This window comes from Miscanthus floridulus, unplaced genomic scaffold (genome assembly GCF_019320115.1).
Source record: "Miscanthus floridulus cultivar M001 unplaced genomic scaffold, ASM1932011v1 fs_520_2_3, whole genome shotgun sequence".
NCBI lineage: Eukaryota > Viridiplantae > Streptophyta > Magnoliopsida > Poales > Poaceae > Miscanthus > Miscanthus floridulus.
Window position 1 is genome coordinate 24,432 of NW_027096873.1, and position 6,713 is coordinate 31,144.

The 6,713-nt window shown below is 47.3% G+C and overlaps 1 pseudogene; it reads right to left on the reverse strand.

Moving 5' to 3' along the window:
• Positions 1-3,025: 3,025 nt before the first annotated feature.
• On the reverse strand, positions 3,026-3,456 carry LOC136532079 (alpha-amylase inhibitor 5-like; annotated as a pseudogene).
• Between the last annotated feature and the right edge of the window lie 3,257 nt (positions 3,457-6,713).

The following is a 6,713-nucleotide window of genomic DNA, read 5'->3' on the forward strand; positions in this document are numbered from 1 at the left end:
ACGCGGTGCTGGGGTCACCTTCATCTCCAGCGAGGGGCGGGGACGACGGCGGGGACGAACGGCGAGGGGCATGGCCAGCGGCCGAGGCTCCTCGTCCTCCCTTCTCCTTCCTCCTCCCTTCTCCTCCCTTCTCCTTCTTCCTTCTCCCTTCTCCTCTCCTCCACCTCCCTTCTCTCCTCGACTCCCCTGCTCCTCCTCTCCTCCACTCCGGCGGTTCAAGGGCAGGGGGCAGCTGGGGCAGGGCACCACCGGCGGCTGCGGCGGAGCGGGGCCGTCTGCGGCGAAGGTCGGGCGGCGGCGGGGCGGCGCACCACCGGCTGGGGAGGGCAGACCCGGGCGCGGGAAGGCCACGGCAGAGGTCCTAGCGGCGCCGGTGGTCCACGACTGGCGGTGCGGGGCCGGGGCGCGCTGGCTGTGAGAAGGAGAGTGGGAGAGTGGGAGCGGGCCGGCCGGCCCGCTAGGGTTAAGTGGGGCGGCCCTTTGCCGAGTGCCGAGATGCAGGCACTCGGCAAAGAAATTCAGGTGGGGGGTTTCTTTTAATCCGAAAGATGAAAAACAAATCTGAATATTCTTTGCCGAGTAGCTGCAAAGCCTGGCACTCGGCAAAGAGGTTCCTTTGTCCGAGTGCCAATTCCGACACTCGGCAAAGTATTTTTTTTTGTTTTCAAATTTTTTCTGTGGCATTTATACAGTACCTTGAAGCACATGTTCCAATTTGGAACTTTTCTATGACTTTTTGGTATATTTTTTAAATTTTTTATGTTTACTTGAATTTTTCTCGAAAGTAAATTTTAACTGCAGGTGCATGAAATATTGGAATTTAGCGATTCAAAAAATGGTATTCATGTTTTTGAGTGTATTTTGAGGCCGTGTGCAGGGACATTCGTGAAATTTCGAACATCTGTTTCATGAAACATGACCACCAACTTGTTAAAAAAGTGTTTTTAATTATATAAAATGCAAACGAAGTCTGAAAATCATGAAACTTGTCGAGGTGTCGTGTCATCGCATGTAGAGGCTATGGTAAAAAAATTAGAAGTTTCCGAGCAACTTGTGACGTACGATGCCTAAAACCCAGACATCTCCGAGCAAGTTGCAGCACTCAGCAAAGACAGCACGTTTGCCGAGTGCTAACAGCTAGCACTCGGCAAAGGATAACGGAGGGGCCACCGGCGTCGCCTGAGGTATTTTGCCGAGGTTATTCTTTGCCAAGTGCCTAACACTCGGCAAAGAGGACGTTTGCCGATTGTCCCTCTTTGCCGAGTGTTTGGCACTCGGCAAAGACGGCCTTTGCCGAGTGCCGGCTTTGCCGAGTGCGGCACTCGGCAAACTACCTCTTTGCCGAGTGCCCATGTTTCGACACTCGACAAAGCGCCGAGCACTCGGCAAAGAGCGCGTCTCCCGTAGTGCGAAATGGTTTGCAGCAGGGTGACCCGCTCTCACCCTACCTCTTCTTAATTGTGGCTGACATTCTCAAGCGACTTCTCCACTAGACCTCCCTCGCTCCTATTGTTCATCAACCTTTGATCGAAGGCGCTGCTTGCACTATGCTGCAATATGCGAAGTCAGCTATGTACTTTTGACACTCATTCCTAGCACATAAAGCATGCAAACACATCCTAGGAAGACCTGTCGTTGGGGAGGAGCATAGCAAGAGTGCCCTAGGATCGGTATAGCCATCTAGAATGCTGGCAAATCTCATCGAGAGATCGAAGTGCTGGGTAGCAAGGGGGCTAGAAAAGCTTAGGGTTAAAAAGTAGGGTACGTAGTAGATTAGTTTTTGATCGATCGGATTGATAGATATCTCAATTGACCGTTATCCTCACATATATATAGAGGGGTGGTCTTGCCCTAGTAGAAAACATATTTCAACGTAGTTTGCAGTCGCCGAGATCATTCGTTTCCTCCATCGCCTTGTTGAGCCGCCTAATCAAGTCCTAGATCGAGACCACGCTGAGATCATTTTTTTAGATAACCACGCTGAGAACACTAAGCTAGTTGGCAATGTTGTTGATGCGGATGCCGAACGCATCCAAGGTCTTGTCGTCCTTGAACTTGAGGCTGTCGAACTCGTCCAAGGTCTTGCGACCTTGAACATGGGGGTGTTAAACTCGTGTTGTAGCGTGTTCGCCTTTGCCTAGCACACTCGATCGATGCCGACATGCATCAGTCTTGATGGAGTCCTTAGCGATTTTGGTGGTGGCCATGTAAATGGTGCTCCCATGCTTCTCCTGTGAAACACCCTTCGCGATGGCCGATAGCGTGTCGTTGGTGCTGGATCCTTGCCTATGGCGTGACACGCATGATCTCCTTCACATGACTCGGTGAATGACCAAGCCGTGATCGGGGCTGCCACCTCCTCCACAGCTTGTGCCTCCACAAGAACCTCCACGTCTTGGCAAAGTCGATCAATGTGATGGCGATCTATGAGTGCTACCTCGATCGCATGATCTCGCGTCATACTCAAATTTGATGCCAATTGACGTCTTCTCCACCAGTGCCTCTCGCCGGAGTTGATGTAGATCACCCTAATGACACAAGAACACACACGAACACTAGGAATTTTGGTGCCACACAACCTGCAGTTTTAATTTCTAGACTATATGCCTTGCAATATATAAGATTCTGATTTACATCATCATTGTCACGATCACCGCACGAACTGGTCACACCATCCCAGGACCCAAGGTATGCCACGCACCATGGCCACACGATAAAAAGGGAAAACGAAGGAGAGCCAAACCAAGCCGGGTTTATTTGACATTATTCGCATGACATCTTGATTGAACACGGTAAATTTATTCTGTGTTAGCGTAACATATCCATTACCCTACATCTTCACCATGTTTAGCTGTTAATTAAATCAGTTTTAATCATGAATGATCAAATTCTTCCACCACTGAGGACAACCAAACATCCTTTTTTCTCTCAACACCTGGGTCACCTTCAAATTAAAGAAAATAACAAGAGCACAGCTTGTTCCCCTTATTATTCAGTACACACCGACATATACATTAACAGAAACCTAATCGGTTGTTATTCCTTCAGCTCCGGGCGCGTAGCAGAAGGACCGGCCGTGGATGGTCATCAGGTTGCACTCCGTCTCCGACACGAGGGTCGGGGCGAGTTCAAGCAGCCCGCCCCAAGAGCAGGTCGCCGTCATCGTGGCGCCGCCTGACATGCCGTCCATCATGGTCCTCAGCGCACCGCACCGGCAGTAGGGCACGATCTTCTCCAGCTCCGTGCAGCACCTCTCCTTCAGCACCGGGATGGGGACAAAGGGGCCGCTGCTGACGCCGCAGGCCGGCGAACCATGTACGTGCGACAGCTCAGGAGAGGGTTGAGTGGGATGACCAGCCCTGGCTCACACCAGTTAGTCCTGGCAGCCGCGGCGGCGAGGACAGATAGCAGAACCGCAGCCGAGAGGAGGATGTAGCTGGACCTGGTGGAGGCCATTCCTACTCCTCCGAGCTTCAGATCAAATTCTTTGTGCAATTTAAAGGTGCAGCAGCTTGGGAAGATACATATACTTTATATGAACTGAGAGAAATAAAGCTACAAGCAAGCTGGCAAGTGACGTGCTAATTATGTTTTTACATGTTTTTTTATATTTCATTTGGAGTCTTGTGGAACTTAAAATAGAATGACACCATGCTTGTATGACTCAGTTAAGCTTTGTTTGTGGAAACAGAATTTGGGGGTATCCTGCAACAGCTTAGCTAGTGTTCTGTCTGCCATCATATTTAAAACCTTTACAACCACTATTGGACTTTAGTAACTTAATTTTCATTTATATAATGTGGTTGCAATAACGCATGTAATCTACACTCAAAGGAAACTCTTTTATTTCGTCTTATGTGTTCTACACGACATGACAACTATTTAGGAGCTTTACTCGTGGCCTCGTGGGTTCTCTCCGGAGATGAAGCTTTTCTTGCTACAGACTGTTTACAAGCTGACACAAAATTAGAGAAGCAAGCTGGGAATATATAATCGACGAACATGTATGTAATTTTTGTTTAATGCATGGAATCTTGCTTGTGAAACTAAATTTGAATTACACCACACATAAGACGAAATCAAGCTTTATTTGTTGAAACTAAATTCGGCGCGGTTGTGTGACAACCTGTATTTTCCTTGTTATATCATGGAAGACTTTACTGCAAACCTATGGATTTTAGCCACTTAACTTTCATCATCACTGATGTTCACCTCTTCTCTATTATGCTTCTAATGATGGATCCTGTATAAGCATTGGAGTCCATTGGCACCAATTCAATTCAGTATGGAATCCATATATGAAGTTACTGTTTATTAATATTTACCAGATGAGGTGACCTCACACAGTCCTTTTAGAGGTAATTGTTGGGAATCATGTGAGTAGTGTCACACATGGTTCGCTAATGATCGATGCACAGTGCAGGAGAAGAACAGATAAATAGTGCTGTCGTCCAATGTAGTGCAGAGAATCTCGAGGAGTTGATCAATGTTCTACAAGGACTGTTCGGTACTTAATCCTCTTCCTGGTGCAGCAGCCGCAGCCTATTTAGGGCTTGTTCCATTAATCTCCAATCTGAGGGGGTTGGAGGGGATTGAAGGGAATTGATAGAGATTTTGACTAGAATCAATGTTTTAAATCTCCCGCTATAGCTGCCGCTATAGCCCGCTATAGCCTTTTAAGGCAGGGTGTCGCTATTTGTGTTCATGTACAATTTAGCCGCTTGTATCTCGCTATAGCCCGATTTCGCTCCGCTATTAGCTGATTCAGAGGTATACCACTAAACACCTTAGCCCACTATTTAAAACTATGATCAAGAATAAGCAACATGATCAAGCTTTTATTTATTGTTCAGTGCATAATTCCCATGCAGTACATATATACAGATCATTGCATGATGCATCCGCATGCAACACTTCATCTGTATGTGGAAACTGATTCCATGCCCGTCCTAGGGCTAGCGAGCGAGTGGCACATGCCGCCGTTGATCGTCGGCAGGTTGCACTCCGCCGCCCTCGTCAGCCTGCGAGCTAAGGTCCTCTGCATCTCCCTGGTGCAGCCCCGGAAATCCTGCAGTCCACCGTACTCGCTGTCCATCATGAAGCCCAGCGCCACGCACTGGCACCGTGACGGGACGGCAGCGAGCTCCTAGCAGCACCTCTCCTTCAGCACCGGCGAGGGGTCAACCACGGGACCGTAGGGTCCGCCGAGTCTGCAGGTCCGGCTGACCGCGTAGATACAGCACTTGGCACGGCGTGGGGCCGGGATGGCCAGCCCTGGAATGCACACCCAGGTCGACGGTGGCGGCGTAGGCGGCGAGGATGGAGAGCAGGACGCCGACGGAGAGGAGGAGATGGAGATAGTCAGACACCATTCTTGCTACTATTTCCTGACGCAAGCACTTTTAGTGTACAAGCGTATTGTGTATGTACATACTCCTATATAGCAAGAGACATAGAGATGCAAAGCTGGCAATTGATGTATTATATGTGCTTTTTTCTGTTTGCTTTATCGAGCCTTGCAGATCTAAAATTTTGGATGTAAACCTTTGCATTGTGATGAATTGTAGTTTTGTTTTAAGCTGTGAGCCTCTGTAACAGAATTTGGATGTGTGTTCTGTAACTTGTGTTCTGCCATTAATTGTCATCTTGGTAAAGCTTTAGAGCCACTCAAGATCAGCTTTTTCATCGTCATTTGTCGATCGTGTATGCGTCTTTACCTGCATCCATGGCTAATGTATGGTTCTTCAGTCTTTCTTTTTCTCTTTCGATCTGGCTGGATAAAGTGAAGTTTATTGGAACAGAATTTGGGGATATCCTGCAACTTGTGTTTCTGCTTGGTTGGTATGCATTCTGTAAGAATTTACACACACTTTACCTAGTTGATTCCCTTGCCTAAGGGTAGTCCCAATGGTAGAAACCACATTTAGTTTCTTTTTTTAATCACAGTTAGTTTCTATGTCTATTAATCTATGTAGACACTATACATAAAAATTGTCTTTCCAATAAATAGTTTTTACAGAATAATCTTTTGTCCAATCACATATATTCCTTTTCTCTTATCTACCTATGACATCTCTTCATATCTTGGTTCGCATGTGACATAGTTTCTTATTAAGAAACTATTTCCTCCTCTCTACTCAAATCACTTGCCACAATAATGCCAATTTGGTCTACTCCACTTGCCACAGTAGGGCGGTTATCAATAGATACATACGGTGCAGGACGTTTAGCATCGTCATAGATACATACTACTTTTTTTAGTGAACGTGATGCTGTAGCACGTATTTCATTAAGAGGGAAGTAGACAAACACAGTCGAAAACCACAACAAGCTCTACTTAAGGTAACCAAAGGTTCCCTACAAGCAGAGCAAAGCCAAAGAAGAAAAAAGGAACAAACAAAAAAAGAAGGAAGGAAAGAGCGACTGCCCTCGACAATGAAGACCTAACAACTGAACCTGGAAAAGAGGATACAACAACGCAACAGTTGCCTACAAGCTAGACAAAGCCCTGGTGGCGAAGCATCCAACCAGCGAAGACAGGTGAGCATCTAGCAGCAATAGCGGCAAAGCATCCTGCCAACGAACCACGGCGGCAAAGCATCCACCAATGAACCACTGCAGCCAAGCTGACTTCAATACCAATTTGATCTACTCCATGTGCCGCGTAGGGTAGTTATCAGTAGATACATACTATGTAGGACGTTTAGCATCGT